Raw genomic sequence first — 18,791 nt, 5'->3', positions numbered from 1 at the left:
TAATTGATTTTCCTCCAACAATTACATATGTTTATTTTATGACCTCAGCTGTGCTACTTTGGACTCTCATCAGCTCTCACAAGCTAAGTTGGGTCAAGCCAGGTCAATACTACTTGGATAAGAGAAATCTAAGGGAAACCCAGGTACTGCTGAAAGTAGTGCTAATGATTAAGCAGATGGCACTCTTTTCTGAGGGGCAGTATTGAGCAAAAGCCCCAGCATGTTGTTTAAAGGTGCATTGGGTGTGGAAGGTGCCATTTTGCATGTAGAATGTAAATCTGAGGTTCAGACCTAGATAAAAATCTCATTGCACTTTTGTAAGGGAACGAGTGTTTGATTAGGCTAATGTACTGAATTCAAAGTAATCATGGTAATTAACTGTATTCTAATTCAGTAACCAGGAAGTAGTGCGTGAAGTTTATAGTAATTCAACTGAGGGGATGGGAGATGGGAAAAAAACCTGTTTCTTAAGGAGGTGATTGCTATTTTGAGAAACTTTGCAATGGATGATTTGCATTTTTAGCTTGTGCGTTGCACCGAACATAAGGTGTGCTGTTATACAAATTCACTCTCTCATACCTTACTGCTTAATTATAATTTGTTATAAAAATTTTCTGCAAAGATTCTATCAGTGCAGGAATCCCCATCTTAGCTTTCACGTGTCCACCCACAAGTCCTACAAGAAGCTCCTCTAACTCTTTATGGGCTGTTTTTTCAGAACAACTGAGCACTCACAGCTGAGTTTGAAATCAGGGGACCTGAAATTTGTCCGTAAATGGTTGTGTCACTCTGAGGCATACATTAAGATGTGGACCCTGTTATGGAGTGACTGGGCGATGCTCTGGAACTACTCCATACAAAGACAGTCAGGACTCTGGGGGAGCATGCCTCCTTTCTCTGAGCATACTGTCTCCAGGGCAAGAAGCTTACACAGCTTTGACCTTCCTGGGTCTGACCTCGGAGCATTCATCATCCCCTTCCACACCGTGCGCGTCCCACAGCGAGTCTGCACAGGCAGGGCTCCTGGGGAAGCCGGAGGGCCCTGCACCCCAACTCTGCAGTCAGACGTGACTCTCAGCCAGCCAGTAAAACAGAAGGTTTATTAGATGACAGAAACATGGTCTACAACAGAGCTTGTAGGTACAAAGAACAGGACCCCCCAGTCCGGTCCATCTTGGGGAGCAGGAAGCCCGGAGCCCCGTCTGGGCCTCGCTCCATTTCCTCAGCCAGCTCTAAACTGAAACTCTCCAACCCCTCCTCTGGCCTTTGCCTCTTTCCCAGGCCAGGAGGTCACCTGATCTCTTTGTTCTCCAACACCTTCAGTTGGCATCTTTGCAGGGGAGGGGCCCAGGCCATCAGTTGCCAGGATTCTCTGTGCATCACACTGGCCCTCTAAGGCTCTGCAACAATCACACACCCTTATCCCACCACCTAGATACTTAAGAAATGCATAGGGGAAACTGAGTCACTCACACAATATTCAGAGAAAACATTAAGAACATTCCCACTTCGTCACATCTCTCCCCCCTTCGAGACCGAACTGAGCGGGGTCGCTTTAGCCAGTGACCTGGGGAAGTTTGAACCCCCAACATTCCCGTGAATGCCCCAGCATCTCTCCCATTCCTTGGTGGGAGTTACACCAGGCCTTCCAGTTTCATGCCCTCCCGTAGGTGGGGTGTGCTTGATGGCACTCGCATGACGCATGTGGGAAGATTTATGCGGCCTGTGCTCTTTTGCCACCCCAATACCCCTGGGGTTCAAACTGGGTCTTCTCCCAGCGCTCTAGTTTGGAGAGCTGTGATTTGGGCTTTTGACCTTGACCTTGGCCACCCTTTTGACCTTGGCCACCCTCTAACCAGGTGTTTCTGTCACCAGCAGCTCAGCATCAGCCCCTTTCATTTGATGCAGCCACGTTGGATGAGAGTGGTCAATATACACAGTAAAGCGCCGCCCAAATAGATACAGCTGCAGCTTTTTAAGGGCCTGCACCATGGCCAGGCATTTCTTCTCTATGGCTGCATAGTTCTGCTTCCGGGGCAGCAGTTTCTTGCTCAGTTACCCGATGGGATGTCTCTCCCCGTTAGCATCAGCTTGCATCAGCACTGCGCCCAGCCCTGCATCTGAGGCGTCGGTGAACACTGTAAAGAGCTTGGCAAAGTCCGGGTTTACCAGATTTACTGCACCCTGGGTTAGAGCCTCCTTCAGTGCACAGAGAGCCCTCTGGCACTGCTCGGTCCAGACCACCTTGTCTGGCTTCCCCTTCTTACATAGCTCAGTGATGGGGGCAGCTAGAGAGCTAAAGTGGGGTACAAACCCCCGGTAGTACCCCGCCATCCTGATAAAGGCCTGGACCTGTTTCTTGGTCTGGGGAACAGGCCAATCTCTGATCATCTCCACCTTGCACTTTTTGGCTTTTACGGTCAGTCCTGCCTCCTTGAGGCAGCCCAGCACCCTCTTCACTTGGGACACGTGTTCCTCCCAGGTCTGGCTAAAAGACACAAATATCATCAATGTACGCCAGGACCAAGTTCTCCATCCCCCTCAGTAACTGATCCACCCAGTGCTGAGAGGTGGCTGACGTCCCCTTGAGGTCGATAGGCAGGACCAGGAACTCAAAGAACCCCAAAGGGGTGGTGAAGGCAGATTTCAACCTGGCATCTGGGCCCAAAGGTACTTGCCAGTCGCCTTTGGTGAGATCTGTAGTAGAGAGGTAATGAGCCCCCCACCCCCAGCTTGTCTAGAATCTCACCAGGCCTAGGCATGGGGTAGGCATCGGACACGGTGATGGCATTAAGCTTCCAATAGTCCATACAGAATCGGATTAACCCATCTTTCTTGGTGACCAGCCCCACGGGTGAGGCCCATGGGCTGTTGAATGGCTGGATCACCTCTAAAGCCAGCATGTCCTTGACCTCTCTCTCCAGGCTCTGAGCTGTTTTCCCAGTGACTCTGAACAGGGGACACCTGATGGGAGGATTGGCTCCCATATCCGGGAAGAGATCCACCAGGGGGTCTTCCCCCTTCTCCTCCCAATCGTCCCTTTCCAGGTCCAGGGGTCCCCTCACTCTCCTCCCATACAGCAGCTCAAAAGGGAAGAACCCTGTGGATTCCTGGGGCACTTCCCTGTACCGCAGGTGGGGTAGGTACTTGTCCCAGTCCTGTGGATGCTGATTCATAAAAGTCCTCAGCATCATCCTCAGGGTCTCATAAAATCTCTCCACCAGCCCATTGAACTGAGGGTGATATGCAGAGGTCCAGGTGGGCCAGACCCCACATTTCTCTCTCAAGCCGCGGAGCAGGACTGACATGAAATTGGACCCCTGGTCTGTAAGGACCTCACTAGGGACCCCCTCTCTGCTGAAGATGGTCAGCAGCGCGTCTGCCATGGTATCTGCCTCGGTAGGACAGAGCCACTGCTGCTGGGTAGCAGGTGGCGAAATCCATCACCACCAGAATGTATTTCTTCCCCAACCGGGTCGCCTTGCTGAGGGGCCCCACTATGTCCATAGCCACCTTCTGGAAAGGTTCCTCTATGATGGGCCGGGGTCTCAAGGGAGCTTCACTCTTAGCCCGGGCCTTCCCCACCCTCTGGCAGGGGTCACAGGACCTGCAGGACTGCATCACAGACTCCGGGCCAGTAAAAGTTCTGCAGCAGCCATTGCCTGGTGCGCTGGATCCCCTGGTGTCCTGAGAGAGGGACATCATGGGCCAGGCACAATAGCCTGCGGCGATACTTCTGGGGCACCGCCATCTGTCTCCTGATTCCCCACAGTTCTACTTCCCTTTGGGGAGCCCATTCCCGGTACAGGAATCCCTTCTCCCACAGGAATCTTTCCTGCAGCCTTCCCCAAGGGGTTTGCAGTGCTGTGGCCAGCAAGTTCCCTCAGCTTCTCCATGGAGGGATCCTTCTGCAGCTCAGTCTGGAATTCAGCCTCTGGGGAAGGGAGTTTCCTCTCGCTGTTCCCTCTCGCTGGCTGGGCCTGGGGTCATAGCCTCGTTGAGCCCTGTCTCTGGTAGCTCCCTCCCTGCCACGGAATCACTTCCCAGCAGCACCTCTGGACAAGGCAAACCTGGTTGGCAGCTGACTTGCCCTGCCTGTGTGTCCCCCCACTCTGCTGGGGTCTCAGCTCCCACGGTGCTCAGCACTGCCCTTGCTGTCCCAGTGGGGGCAGGCAGTGAGCTCGCTGCTTTGGTCACAGCATCAGAGCCAGCGTGAGCCCCCTCTCCGGTGTGCAGGGGGGCAGGGAGCATCTCTCCCTCCCACTCAGCCCCAGGGGTCTGATTACAGACAGGCAGGTATCCCCAGCTTAGCAGCTCCTCTCCCCATCCCCCTGCGAGCCAGGTCATTTGCATTTTTACTGACAATTTCAGTCTCAACCAATTGTTTCCCTGGATTCAAATTCAAATCCTCGGCTGTTACAGGAGCAGGGCCTGGATCCTGTCCCAAAGAGACACAATCATCCCCCAACAGGACCTCACAGCCGATATCCTGGAGAACCCCAACTACCAGCCAGCCCGACCCCTCCTGGGTCTGCACAGGGATCTGGGCCATAGGCAGGGTGAGGGGCTTCATCCCTGGGATCTTCACCAAGGTCACACAGCCCCCAGCATCTGGTGAGGCTGCACCACCCGGGACCTGACAACAGTTCTCTCTGTCCCAGGATCTCGCCATCCGAGGAATGTCTCCCCGTTGACCACCAACTTCTGCTCCCACTGGGGGTCCAGGGCCTGAGCCCAGGAGAGTCCACGCAGACATATAGGTTGGGGACAGGAGTTGGAACCTGTCCACCACCCCATGCATCTGGCTGATGGCGTCTATGGCCTTGGGACCCAGCAAGGGTGCTAGATACCAGGGCTTTTCCGCAGGGTCCCCCTGGTTCAAATTGCCAGCCTGCTGAAAGGCAGTGGGGTGGGCATCCACCCCCCCCCTTGGGATCTGGAACCCCGGGTCTGTCCCCACTCACCCCTGGGAAGTCCCCTATGCCTCTCCACTCCACCATTGCCAGTTCATGCTGCTGCTGCTGCTGCTTCTCCTGCAGCTCTTTTTCAGGCTCTCGTTGTCTCTCACAGTCCTCTCGCTCCTTCGGACTCAGCTCCAATCCCATCCGTCTCCGATCCCCTGATGGGGAACCCGATCGTGAACCCATCTGGTCGGGGACAGGAGTCTTGGGGATGCCTGGCTACCGCTCCAGCTCCTCCCAGATCCTCTTGTAGTCCCATTTGGGTCAGGAATCCGCTCCTTAGAGCGGTCATCATCCTCCAGCTGCATGATTAACTATGCTTTGGTGAACTTTCCAATGCGTAACCCTCTCTTTTTGCAGAGGTTTACAATGTCCTTCTTAAGGAGATGGTGATAGGCCATCACTTTGCTGTTCCCAAGTTGTTGTGGACTCGCAGGCTTGTGTGCTCTCAGCTCCCCACAGTTTCCAGGAAGAACCCCTAGTGTGCCAGCCCTTCTCCAGGTCACCGCCTCTCTCCCAGGATCAAGTCGCAGACTCCTCCGCCCCTGGGACCGCTCGCTGCAGTCCCCAGGGGGACCCCATTACTGCAACAGTCCTTCTCTCTTCCAGGGTCAAGCCACAGACTCCTCTGCCCCTGGGACCACTCACCGCAGTCCCCAGGGGGTCCCCGTTACTGCAACAGTCCTTCTCGCTGGTCACACACTCCCACGGGTTAAGCGTAGCTCCTTCGCCCCCTGAAACCACCCCTCTCTGAGCCTTGAGCACGCCTGATCCTCCTTCGTTTTACTGCTCCCCAGTCACTTACTGCGGGATGTTCTGTCCACGGGGGTGCAGTAGATCCCACCACTGCCACCAGTTGTCACAGAGTCACCGGGTGATGCTCTGGAACTACTCCATACGAAGCCAGTCAGGACTCTGGGGGCGCATGCTCCTCTCTGTGAGCATACTATCTCCAAGGCAAGAAGCTTACACAGCTTCGACCTTCCTGGGTCTGATCTCGGAGCATTCAGCATCCCCTTCCAGCATACTCAGACCCTATATCCTATCATGCTTGCCATCTAAGAAGACAACTGTCCTGATGGGTGGGGTAGATATATAAATTTTGTATGAGCATTACAATTTTTCTGGTTTTGACTAATATTCCTAGTACATTTGTCCTGTTTCCTACTGATTATTTGTTTCAGTAATTCAGAATGTAGCTAAATAGTTCTAATGATAGTAACTTCTCAAATACCTTTATATTCTTTATGATGAAAAATATGTATTAAAATGATGGGGTAATATAATGTTATTTGCATTTGGGACAATGGTCTAAAAATGGGGCACATAGAATAGGGCCCTGCCAAGTTCACAGACCATGAAATCTGGTCTCCATGAAATCTGGTCTTTTGTGTACTTTTACCCTATACTATACTGTTTTATACTATGGAGTAAAAATATATACAAGTACACAGCGTTTCTCAGATTGGGGGTGGCCCTGCTTTCAGAGCTGGGTGGGCACAGAGTGGCTGCTTACCAGGAACCCAGCTCTGAAGGCTGCACTGCTCCTGGTGCTCTGCCTTCAAAGCTCGGCATCCATCTAGCAGCTGCTGTGCCCCAGCGATCTAGTTCTGAAGGCAGCGCAGAAGTACTGGTGGCAATACCGCATCCCTCCCCCCCACAATAGCTTTGCAACCCCCTTTTGGGTCAGGCCCCCCAGTTTGAGAAATGCTGACTAAAGGGCTATATATGTTTATATTTTGCCATTTTCCAATACATATTCATGCTCCATGAAATGTAAGATTTAAATATCTGAAATCATGAAATTCAAGATTTTTAAAATGCTATGACAGTGAAATTTACACAAATGGATCGTGAATTTGGTAGGGTCTTAACATAGATGGGAGGAAGGCATACCTTTTGACACATCTTTTGCTTCATCTGCATGTAGACAAGTTTTGTTTCACACTTTAAAGTGACTAGTCAAACTGTACATTTTGCTGCTTAGCTTAATGGGTTGGGGTCGCTACACACCATTTTAATCCTTCTGAGAGCCAAATCTACATTGTTTTTGTGTAAAATCTAGAAAGCTGCATCCATATTATAGTGAAATTTTCCCTTTGTAATTAAAAGAAAATTGGCAAAGTAAATGACTGTTGGTACATCCTTTTCTTTTAATTAAAAAAATCATTGTAATGATTTCAGTGCCTGAAAATACCTGTCCCCTCTTTCCCCTTTGGGAAAAGGATCTATTATCTGAGAATATTTTTTTTTTAAGTAAGCTGCCCTTCTGGACTAAATATAAAGAGGGCTTTTGCACGTGCGGTGCCATTGCCAGTAGTCTTAGAACAATTCTTAGAGATAAAGGTGGGAGAGATTACAAATTAGAAATGTGATGCAACAGAATATGCACGGTTTGCCAAAACGTATTAAGATAAAATTGGTTTTGGATAAGGGAGGGGATGCTAGAAACCTAAGTTTTGATGTATGTTTTTAACCTTTATCAAGAAATGTGGGTTTATTTATATATTTATTGATAAAACATGTAGATGATATGAACTATTTGTTTAGATTTCAGTTATATGATATTTAAGGATGATTTCTTTTCTGACTTCAAATTTGACTGACTGTTGCCCAGAGTTGCAGGGCCGGCTCTAGCTTTTTTGCCGCCCCAGGCAAAAAAAAAAAAAAAAAAGGTGGCCGGACTGCCAAAGCAAAAAAACAACAGCAAACAAACGGCAGCCGCAGGGAGCGCGTGGAGGGCAGTCAAGGCGGCTTTTAGGGGGGTGAAGGGCGGCACCCGCCCGCTCCCTCCGCCCGTGGGCAGCCAGGCGCTGCAGTCCGCTTGCAGCCAGGAGAGAGGGGCTCCCCCCTCCGGCCTTGGGGTGCCTCTCCCGGCCGGGCAGGCTCCAAGGGGGCCGACACAGGCAGCGCTGGCTGGGGTCTGCGACCTCCGCGTGGGGCCAGCATTGCAGCGGGGCTCGGCACAGTGCAAACGGCGCCGGGATCAGTGGGGCCCGCCCCTCCGCTGCCTGCTGGGCCGCCGCAGAATCCTCCCTCCTTCCAGTGCCCGGGGTCTGCAGGAGGTGCTGGCTCAGCCGCTCCTTTAAAGGCGGCTCGGCCGGGCCGGGCTCAGAGCGGCGCAGGAGGCGGAGGCCGGTGCAGGCGGCGGGGAGTGGCGCGTCCCGGGGAGCCCGACGGCACGATGAGCAGCGGGGATCACTAGTTCCTGCCCCCCGGTTGGGGTCCGTGTCCCCACAGGGCTGGGCTGGCTGCCCCAAGATTGGCCGGAATGCCGCCCCTTACAATGTGCCGCCCCAGGCACGTGCTTTCTCGTCTGGTGCCTGGAGCCGGCCCTGCAGAGTTGCTAATTTCTACAAGCAGTAGATTTGCACAAAACTGTCGGTTTTATGTCGATTTCATGGTTTCATACAAGTGTGCTATAAATCACAAAAGCTTTCTCCCACCACAAAGCCCAAGTATGAGGCTGTGAGTGGGAGCTTTCATAGGGGTTGTGGGAATTAAATCCTTTCCCTACAACTATGGGCAGTTCATGGCTGCCCTCTATGGCTATTTTTGCAGATTACGGGTTGGAACACTGGCAGCACCTCATTTGTATTTACTATTTGAAGGGTTTAGGTCCTTGACTCAGTTCCCATGGCCCATATACTGGTCCGTTTGGCATTATTGTAGATAGTACATCTGTGGCATCCCTCCACAACTGTTCCACTTATCCCCCCCATCCAGAGTAGACTCACTACCAGTTTTAATTAGATTAGCTTGCTCTTTCTCCATTGTTAAATTTTGTCTGTTTAGAAGAGCACTGTAATGTCTTGTGGAAATAAATCCAAGCACACACAAAAGGAATAACTGTTTCATTAGCTGCAGCAGTCTGTTCCACACTCCAATAGTTTGTGCCCTAGCCTAACCTCTAGCAGTACAGGGTACTCAGGTTACAGTGCGATGTTCTGAAGGAATACATCCTTTCAGGCACTATAGCTTTTAATAGTTGGTGTTTTTTTGGAGGGGAAGGTGCTGTTTTTTATAGAACTGGGAATGTTTGTTCATGCATAGGAGCTGTATTCTTTTTTTATATGATATTACTGAAAATCCATTATGTAATAAACTGTCTGTGATTTCACTAAATCAGCCCATTGTAAAGATTTTCTGTTTAGTTTTAAGGGGATAGGTTTTTAAGGACTACTGGCTAACTTTAGGGCAGCTGTCATGTTTGTTCTGGAGTGGTGGATGCGGGTGGGGTGAGTGAAGAAAAAATTAATTAAAAAAATGATATCAGTGCAGGTGTTACATTTAATAATATATAGTAAGTAATTGATGGAGCAAAATCAAATGATTCAAAATGATTGTTGGCATTAAGTATCACTCAAGTTATGACAACATGGGAGGGAAAAAAATACAAACTAGGTCACTGTTAAAAACTGGATTATAGACTCATTCTTGATTTGAAATTTTACAAACTAAGGGCTGTATACTTTGCTTGGTCGTGTATAGATGGCCTTTAGTTTGCTGGTTGGCCTATTTTAAAATATATTTTATTTTATTGCTCTGGATTAGTCATCTGTGGTTGCTTGAGCACAAGTGTTCCAGTGTAGTTTTTGCAGTTATTGAAGAAAAATAAAAGTAATAAAAGAAGGGTTCCTAAAACAGTTTTGAACATAAGATAAGAAACTGCTCCATCTGTTGGGCTCTTCAGGGTTAACCAGGGGACTTGATGATTTGAGTCTAAATTCTGCAAAAACAAAAATATGTAATTTTGAGATTTGAGACTATTTTTTCCCCTTCAGCTTATGAAAATTACTGCTAAACTTTGAAATGCCTTTTAATGCACTGATTAAAATTTGGAGCCCTGTGCATAATACAATTATGTGGCAGTGCAAATGACTTCATAAACTAACTTTTTGCTAAATAAATAAATTTGCACATTTAAAAAAACCTAGATATAAATAGATGTTCTCTTGCTGTCTTTCAGCTTCTCAGCTTGTCCACAGGCCATTTTAGGATCTCTGCATTAAGGGGAAAGTATAGTTTGCTGGGGAAATAGGGACAACAGAGGAGGAGGTAATATCATGGAAGAACATAAGGAGCAAGAAGGTATTTATATAATCATTGTCTGGGGAACAGGGAAAGGCTTGCCGAGTAGGAGCAGACAGCCAGCACCCTCAGACTTTTTCTTCTGGGATTTAAGAACTGTGGTATGGCAGTAACTTCCTCTTGTTCTCCTCAAGACAGTGCTTGAGCCCTATCTACCACAATCACTGTGGTATCTATGTGCCAAACTGAAAGATTTAAGACCCTTGTTGCCAGCTTTTACAATTTTATTGTGAGTCTCTCAGTATTTGGTATTTTTCTTAAAGTGTCAGTTTCTGAGTCATGTGATTATGAGAGAATCTATTTTTTAAAGTAAGCTTCTAGCCCTCATGGTTGAAGAGAAGAGCTTGAAAATATGAACCCCAAAGCGAGGGGGGCAAACTGAGGGCCACATCTGGGTGGGGAAATTGTATGCAGGGCCGGGGCAGGGGGTTGGGGTGCAGGAGGGAGTGCGCGGTATGGGAGGGGGTGCCGAGTGCAGGAAGGGGCTTAGGGCAAGGGATTGGGGCAGAGGAGGGGTGCGGGGTGTATGAGGGGGCTCAGGGAAGGGGGTTGGGATGCAGGAGGGGTGCGGAGTGCAGGAGGGGGCTCAAGGTAGGAGTGCAGGAGGGGGCTCAGGGCAGGGGTGCAGGAGGGGTGCGGAGTGCAGGAGGGGGCTCAGGGCAGGGGTGCAGGAGGGGTGCGGACTGCGGGAGGGGGCTCAGGGCAGGGGGTTGGGGTGCAGGGTGTAGCAGGGGATTGGGGTGCAGGAGGGGTGTGCGGTGCAGGCAGGGGGCTTAGGGCAGGGAGTTGAGGGGTGGGGTGCAGGAGGGGTTCGGGCTCTGGGGTGGCAGCGGCACGCGCCAGGGCCAGGGCAGGCTCCCTGCATGCCTGACCTGGCCCCATGCCGCGCCGCACTGCTCCAGGAAGCACTGCGGCCCCTGGGGGAGAGGGGACGGAGGGCTCCACGTACGCTGCCCTTGCCACGCCTCCAGGTACCTCCGCTGAAGTGCCCATTGGCCGTGGGTCCCTGTTCCCGGCCAATGGGAGCTGGGGGGCGGCGGTGCCTGGAGGCAAGGGCAACTCACGGAGCCCTCTGCCCCCACGCCTGGGGGCCGCAGGGAAGTGGTGCCGGCTGCTTCTGAGGGCGGCGCGGGGCCCACAGCGCCACGGGGGGCAATCCACGGGCCGGATCCAAAGCCCTGAGGGGCCAGATCCAGCCCGTGGGCCGTAGTTTGCCCACCCCTACCCTAAAGGCTCAAATACTAGAAGACAAATACAATTCCTCCCCTCTTCCCCATAAAATCAGATGATTTTTAAGCCAGTCTTATGATTCTTTGGGGTTTATTTTATGATTTTTGGAAACTTGGGGTTGGCAATACTGTAATTTTCTGTGTTGTCCTATTGGATAATATTTCCTATTTAGTCGTATTGGGATATTCAGTCTATGGGTGGTTTTTCTGTGTGGCTGAGGTGTCTATGGAGGGATAATCTAGTCAGCCAGTTTTATGGCTTCTGTTATGGAAAGGGTTGTATAAACCCTAGAATCCTGCATTTTGTTCTAATGAAGGCAAGAGATGAGTTAAACCTCATTTGCATTTCCTGACTTCCACTTGCGGTGTGTCCCATCCTGCATACTGCTAGGTGCATCACACTCATAGGCAGTATTTTTGAAGTTGGGTGGAGGGAGATGAGGAGTTCAGCCCTAGACCATTTGAATGTGAGGACTGGCATCTTGAATTGGTTCTGCTGTTTGATGTAGAGTCAGCATGGTGTGCACCTGCAGATTGTCTTCTCTCAGCTGCGGTTCCAGCTTCAGGGTCATGCAGTTTATTGAATGATTTTTCAGGTTAACATTGTCACACATTTCAGTGTAATTCTGCTGCATAAATGGTGAGAAAAGAGTATTGCTATATAACTTAGTATAATGTGCTGCATAGTTCTTGTGCATTTCCATTTATGTAAATTTCAGTTGTAGTTTTGCTCTGAAGTCAGCTTCAGTGTATGCCTGGGTCGGTTAGATGTTAGGTAGAGGGAGATAATATATTGAATCTTGCTTTAGTGAACGTATATTGGCCACAGTACATGTTGATGTTTGAGGGTTACTACAGTAATTTAATAATATACATCTATAAAATGAGTTTTCCATGACCATAAACTCATTTCTTAACCCTACTTAAAATTCCAAAATCAAAAAAGCTGCTGCTAACCTTTATTAACCTCAACTATGATGTGGCTACTCTGTCACCATAACAACAGTGCTGGATTGCAGTTAGCATAAAATCAGTGTCTTTAAAACAGAGACAGAGGAAGCTCATAGTATGATTACTGAGTCAAAATTAGTCTGTCTATTTAGGTATTAAAATATGGATTTAAGTACCTGGTGTTAGGCATCCAAATTTGAAAATGCTGACTTTTGTCCTTCCTAAGAACTACTGCAGTGGCTATTTTGTGTGTATTTAATATATGAAAAATATATGTCTTGAGAGAATTAAGTTTTCTATTCCTAGAACAAGCACAGTCCGGTCAGTGACCGTAGAAGTTTCTCCATATTGCCTCACTAGTGTACCTCAGCTTTGATCAAGTAGGACCATCTCTAGAGTGAGTGGCTAGTTCAAGACTCCATACCAGTTTAGTCCTTGGACTCTCTGCTGAGACCACCAACAAGGTTACAAACTAATGTCAGTTGTGTAGGTCGTCTTAGGCATCTTGATTCATGTGCACTGGAAAATGAACTGAGTTAACCCTTTCTGACAGCAACATTGGCTCACTACTGGCCTGGTCTGGATTAAAACATATGACCAACATGTGAAGTGCTCTATGGCCCTGATCAAATGTCCACTGAAATCAATGGAACAACTCTTTGCTTTGAAAAGGCATTAGATCCAGCCCTATAGTCCATTACTAATCTCTTTGACAACACCCTAAGTAAAATGCAAATGTTTGGAAGGTTTGCCTGGAAATTACTTTAGGGGACCCACCAGTGGACTAGCTTTAGGATTATCCTTTGGCAAAATCTGTAAAGTGGTTTTGCAACACCTATCCCCCCAATGTTTCTGGGGATACAACCTTGTCAATGTTTACATAATAATCCAAAGAAAATTTAGATTATTAAATAATAAGTTTAAATATTAGTTTTTAGTGATTATTTAACTTTCATTATAGCAAATTGAAAATAGGTTTTACATTTACATGTCACATAGCTAGTGTAAAATATTTTTCAGCAATGGTCTCTAGAAGTTGGGTTGGAAATGCTAATTATAATTAAAAACTTTATAATAATAAATACATCTTACAGATTTGTGGTGACAAGTGCTTCCTACCCTGTGTACTTTCATACTTGTTCATGCATGAAATAAGATGACTTACAAAGTTTTTTTTTTTTAAGCCTGCACTGTGAGTCTCAGTATCCTGGTTTAAATCTTCAGATATAGCCAGTCTTGAGGCTGTAGTTTTCATAAGTTATCTAGGATAACGAAAGGATTTTCTTGTGTGAAACTGAAAACCCGCTTACAGACTCAAGGTCCAGACTGTTTCTATATTGTTGTATACATGTATGCTTTCTCTCTTTTTCTCTTTTCCCCAACCACTTTCTGAAAAGAAAGTATTTCTCAAACTCGGAGCTAAATACCTTGTATTTACTATTATACATTAACACATGAATATCTGTGGAAAATAAATACATATTGAATATAAGCTTTCTTTGAATCCTGAAACTGAGTTGCTACAACTCAGAAAATACATTTTTAACATAAAAATATTAGAACATAAGAATGGCCATACTGGGTCAGGCCATATTGGGTCCATCTAGCCCAGTATCCTGTCTTCTAACAGTGGCTAATGCCAGATGCTTCAGAGGGAATGAACAGAACAGGACAATTATTGAGTGATTCATCCCCTGTCATCCAGTACTGCAATGACCAGGGCATGGATGGTCATGTCTAGTGGTCAGTGCCAACAGTCAGAACCGAAGACAGAATCATGTACCAAGCTGAAGGTCAGCATCAGAGACAAAATCAGGTGCCAGGCGAGGGGTCAGAGCTGGAAATCGTGTCAGGGATGAGGTGTAGGAGCAGGGATAGCAGGAACTGGGAGTAGACAGGAGTCTAGGATAGGAGGACAGGAACTAGGAGCAGGCAGGAATAGAGGACTCAGGAGTCCGGTAAGAAGGAAGGTCCATAGGAGCAGCCAGTCAAGAATTCCTCTAATTGCTCAGACAAATTTCTGTTGTTACTTCCTGGTTGATAAAGATCTCCTAAGCCAGTGGGAGGGGGCTGGATATTTCCCCTAATCAGGAGTTTAGGGTGCAGGGCCCTCTGCAAACTAATCCTTTGCTAAGCCTTCCCTGGTTACTCAGTGGTGCAGCTGGGTGGTGGTTGTGGCCTGAGCACTGCCTGGGGACACATGGGCCTGGGTTTGAAGTGCTTGATTCCTCACAGGTCTCAGCATCTGACAGTCAGAGGCTTAGGGACATCCAGAGCATGGGGTTGCAGCCCTGTCTTGGCTAATAGCCATTGATGGACCTATGCTCAATGAACTTATCTAAGTTTTTTTTTTTTAACCCAGTTATACTTTTGTCCTTCACAACATTCCCTGGCAATAAGTTCCACAAGTGTGTTGTGTGAAGTACATCTTCTTTTGTTTGTTTTAAACCTGCTGCCTATTAATTTCATAGGGTGACCCCTGACCTCTATCATGTCCCCCCCCCCTTTAGTTTTCTGCTTTCCTGGCTGAACAGTCCTAGATTTTTAAATCTCTCCTCATATGGAAGTTATTCCATATCCCTAGTCATTTTTGTTGCCCTTCTCTGTACCTTTTCTAATTCATTTTTTTTTTTTTGAGATGGGGTGACAACAACTGCATGCAGTATTCAAGGTGTGGGCTTACAATGGATTTATATAGTGGCATTATGCTATTTTCTGTCGTATTATCTATCTCTTTCCTAATGGTTTCTAACATTCTATTAGCTTTTTTGATTGCTGCTGGACATTAAGCGGATGTTGTCAGAGAACTATCCACAGTGACTCCAAGATCTCTTTCTTGAGAGGTTAATGTAGACCCCATCCTTTTGTATGTATAGTTGGGATGTTTGCCAATGTGCATTACTTTGCACTTATCAACATTGAATTTCATCTGCCATTTTATTGCCCAGTCACCCAATATTGTGAGATCGCTTTGTAACTCTTAGTTAAGCCCTAAGCTGACTGCAGTCTTGAGCAATTTTGTGTCATCTGCAAACTTCGCTGCCTCACTGTTTACCCCCTTTCCCAGATCATTTATAAATATGTTGAATAAAACTGGTTTCAATACAGATCCTTGGGGGACCCAACTCTTTACCTCTCTCCATTATGAAAACTGAGCATTTATTCCTACTATTTGTTTCCTGTTTTTTAACCAGTTACTGATCCATGAGAGGACCTGCTGTCTTATCCCATGGTTTCATGAAGAGCCTTTGGTGAGGGACCTTGTCTAAGGCTTTCTGAAAGTCCAAGTACACACTATATATTGGAAGGTGAACATTGTAACAAAAATATACTTATAATCCACTTCTGTTAAAGACACCGCATTATAAAATTTTGCATTTATCTTGCACCTGTGAAACAGGTAATATTATCTTCATTTTGCAGAAGTGGAAACTGAGGTTTAGAGAGGTTTAGGTCAACATTTTCAAAAGTGGCCACTAGTTTTGAATATCTCAGATTTTAATTGCCCAACTGGAGACTCCTATGGGCATCTAGTATTAGAGAATACTGCTGAAAATGTGAACATGAGTAACTTGCCCAAGTTTATACAGCAAGTCATTGACAGAATAGGACTAGAACTCAATACACTCTCAGTCACATATGCTATTTCAGCAGTGTATGCTCGCGCTCTAATAGGATCTGTTGGTGTCAAGGAGGAGGGACTAATGTCTCAAACTAACACAGCCTTTTGTTACAGAGGTGTGCTTCCTCTGCTTTTAGAAAAGGAAAATATTCCTCTGAGAATGAAATTGTAAGAGGTATCTATTGTGAACCACTGAAGAGGACTGCTGTAAAAAGGTGATAAAATAACATTTTATCAGTAAATTAAGAAGAGGTTACAAGTAAACATTAGAATAATAGAAATTAGATATAAAAAACCTTAATATGTTAACATGCAGGTTTGTTTACTACAGCATGTTATTAATTATTTTCTCCAGTTCAATTTTAAATACTTTGGGCAGTGGGATTTGACCCACTTCCTTTGGGAGAGTGCTCTACAGTTTAATAGAGCTCAAGTTTTCATGTTTTCTCCAATACATTTTGCATTGGCATCCCACTCTTTAGTGCTCAAATATTTGTGGATATTTTTGATATTCCCTTTAGTTGTACACATGTATTTCTTTGAATCTTTTTTCATTGGTCAGTTGTTATATCTTATTAGTATTTGTTGCTTTTCTCTGATCTCTGCCAGTCTGTCTTCTTGTTCCTGGTTACAGAGTGCCCAAACAGAGTGGTCCACCAAAGCTGTATAAAGAGGGACTTCACCTCCATAAACAGGATGCTTTTGTATGTGCATCTAACTAGTCTGTTTTGGGCAAGACACAAAACAATGAATAAAGCATGAATTTAAAGTAGCCTTGTAAATATGTAAAAGATGTAGCTAGTAACGATAGTAAGCTGTGTGTGATAGTATGCAGCTGTGGTCTAGCATGTAGTGCAGCACGTTAACCGTTCATGATCTAGATAGGCATTGGCTACAGAAATTAATGAACCAATCATGAAGTGCATGATACAATGCAGATTAAAAGGCACATGTGGCAGTTTGTTTTAGAATTTGTATATAAACTGATTAATGATTTGGTACTTTGGATGTGTGATATGCCCTGTACCCACCATCTATGCTTGGGCCTGATCAACTCAAGTGTAGTTTGATTGTATGCCAATAAAGAAACCTTAGTGACAAATCTGGAGTTGAACTGATGTCTTGGATTCCAGAGAACTGGATAAAGTGTTCTCCAGAACTGGATGAGGGGTTCTGTATAAGCTGAGTCAAAAAGATCTCAGAGGGAATCTCACCACATCCCAAAATAGCATTGTTGCTTTTTCTGCAACATCACATTGCAGCGATATATCTAATTTTCTGACTATGGTCACTATTAAGCTCCATTCCAAGTATCTTCTTCCCATTTAGCGTATTGGATTCCCCCCTCCATTTCATTTCATTTCCTGTTCTTGAGGTCCGCTTCAGTATCCTTCTGGGGTTTATAATACCTCCCAATTTTGTGTCATCAGCAAATATCAGTAATATGTTGCTTGCTCTGTTTTCCAGATCATTAATGATGATGTTTAAATTAGACCTTCCTTTATGTAATTTATCAAAATACATGCAGTTCCAATTACAGGGCAAGATTTTTTTTTAAAACAAATCCATGCATACTTGCTTGCTATGGACAACTACATTTTGTGTTGTTTACTACATTTTAGAGCTAGGTTTGCCTGAATTAAAATGGGGTCATGAGATATGTGTGTGTCACACAATTAATCCTGTACTTCAACCAACCACTACCAGGGATCTGAGACGTCAAGGGTCTTCCTGACTCCCTTTGTCTGGTCTTTTTATCTGATTACTAGATCACACTGAATTCCTGGGATGGTCATGCCTCACCAGCAACACTCACTGGATCAGAACATTTTAGATAAATTTGGATTTAATCTGTGGATCATCAGTACCTATACTGTATGCTCATTAGATAATGAATGTAATCTTCATATGACAAATAAGGGATATGATATACACCTTTAGAAACTGTTGATTTGGTTGCCATCTGCCTTTTAGAGACATAGGTCTGTATAACAGGAAGAACACATGCATTGAGAGGAGAACAGACCCCCAGATATACAATATCTCTTGTTGAAGGGTTTGAAACTGGCACTCATATCCTTTTTAACACTGAGTCATCATTAACGTTCGTTTAGTAATCTCAGACTGGAACAGATTCAAACTCACATCTCAGGAGAGAAAGAACAGTGTATAAATCTATCCTGTCTTCTACTGGATGAGGCACTGCTTGGGGTTGTCCGTAAATGTTTCCACAGTGTCCCAGAAAAAGTCAACTTATTAACTATGATGTTTGGCTACACACCAAACATCTTAATTACCACCCTGTAGCATTTCGTTTTTTAGGAATTTGATGTAGACTGCAGTATTAATTTTGAAATCAGCTTGATATACTGTTAAATTGTGCTGTGCTTTCTTGGTACATGGCTTATCAGGGGCTTGAAAGGGTTTAAGATGAGCTTTGGGATTTTATATGTTGGGTTTCTTCCAGTGTTTTGACATAATTGATTTTGTTACAGCAAACAATACCTATACCTCTGGGTAATTACTGGCAAAAAAATGTGTAGTAGAGCCCACTTAAAAAATAAACTGTTAAAGGAATAGACCTGTGGAAAGAATAACATTTTCTGTACACCAATCCGAATATATGTTAAATTACAATGAAGCTGCTTTAAAAGAATGAGTGTTTTTCAAAAAAGAATCTGTGTAAAGAGTAAATTTGCAGTGAAACAATGTACAAATACCAGATTATAATGAACCTGGGCCTGTTTACAGTGCACTGAGGTAACTCCCAGTGCAACATCTAGCTAATGGAGGGCTCCATAGTCCCTCCAGCACAGGAAAGGGAAGTACTACCAGAGCCTAAGGGAACCTGGATCAGGAGAAGCCTGAAATTGCATGTTAACAGGAGCAGACGATGGCGGCAGCAGGCTGAGGTGTGGCTGTGGAGGGAAGGCCTGA

The 18,791-nt window shown here is 46.1% G+C and overlaps 1 protein-coding gene across 1 annotated transcript in view; it reads left to right on the top strand.

The window, feature by feature from the left end:
- The window catches only part of ADAMTS19 (ADAM metallopeptidase with thrombospondin type 1 motif 19), a 271,112-nt gene that overhangs the window by 24,405 nt on the left and 227,916 nt on the right, over window positions 1-18,791 (top strand). The window lies entirely within an intron of this gene.

The sequence above is a fragment of the Terrapene carolina genome, unplaced genomic scaffold (genome assembly GCF_002925995.2).
Source record: "Terrapene carolina triunguis isolate 2854851 unplaced genomic scaffold, T_m_triunguis-2.0 Scaffold113, whole genome shotgun sequence".
NCBI classification, from domain to species: Eukaryota; Metazoa; Chordata; order Testudines; family Emydidae; genus Terrapene; species Terrapene triunguis.
The sequence above is the reverse complement of the archived record's forward strand: the minus strand, read 5'-3'. Positions and strand labels throughout refer to the sequence as shown.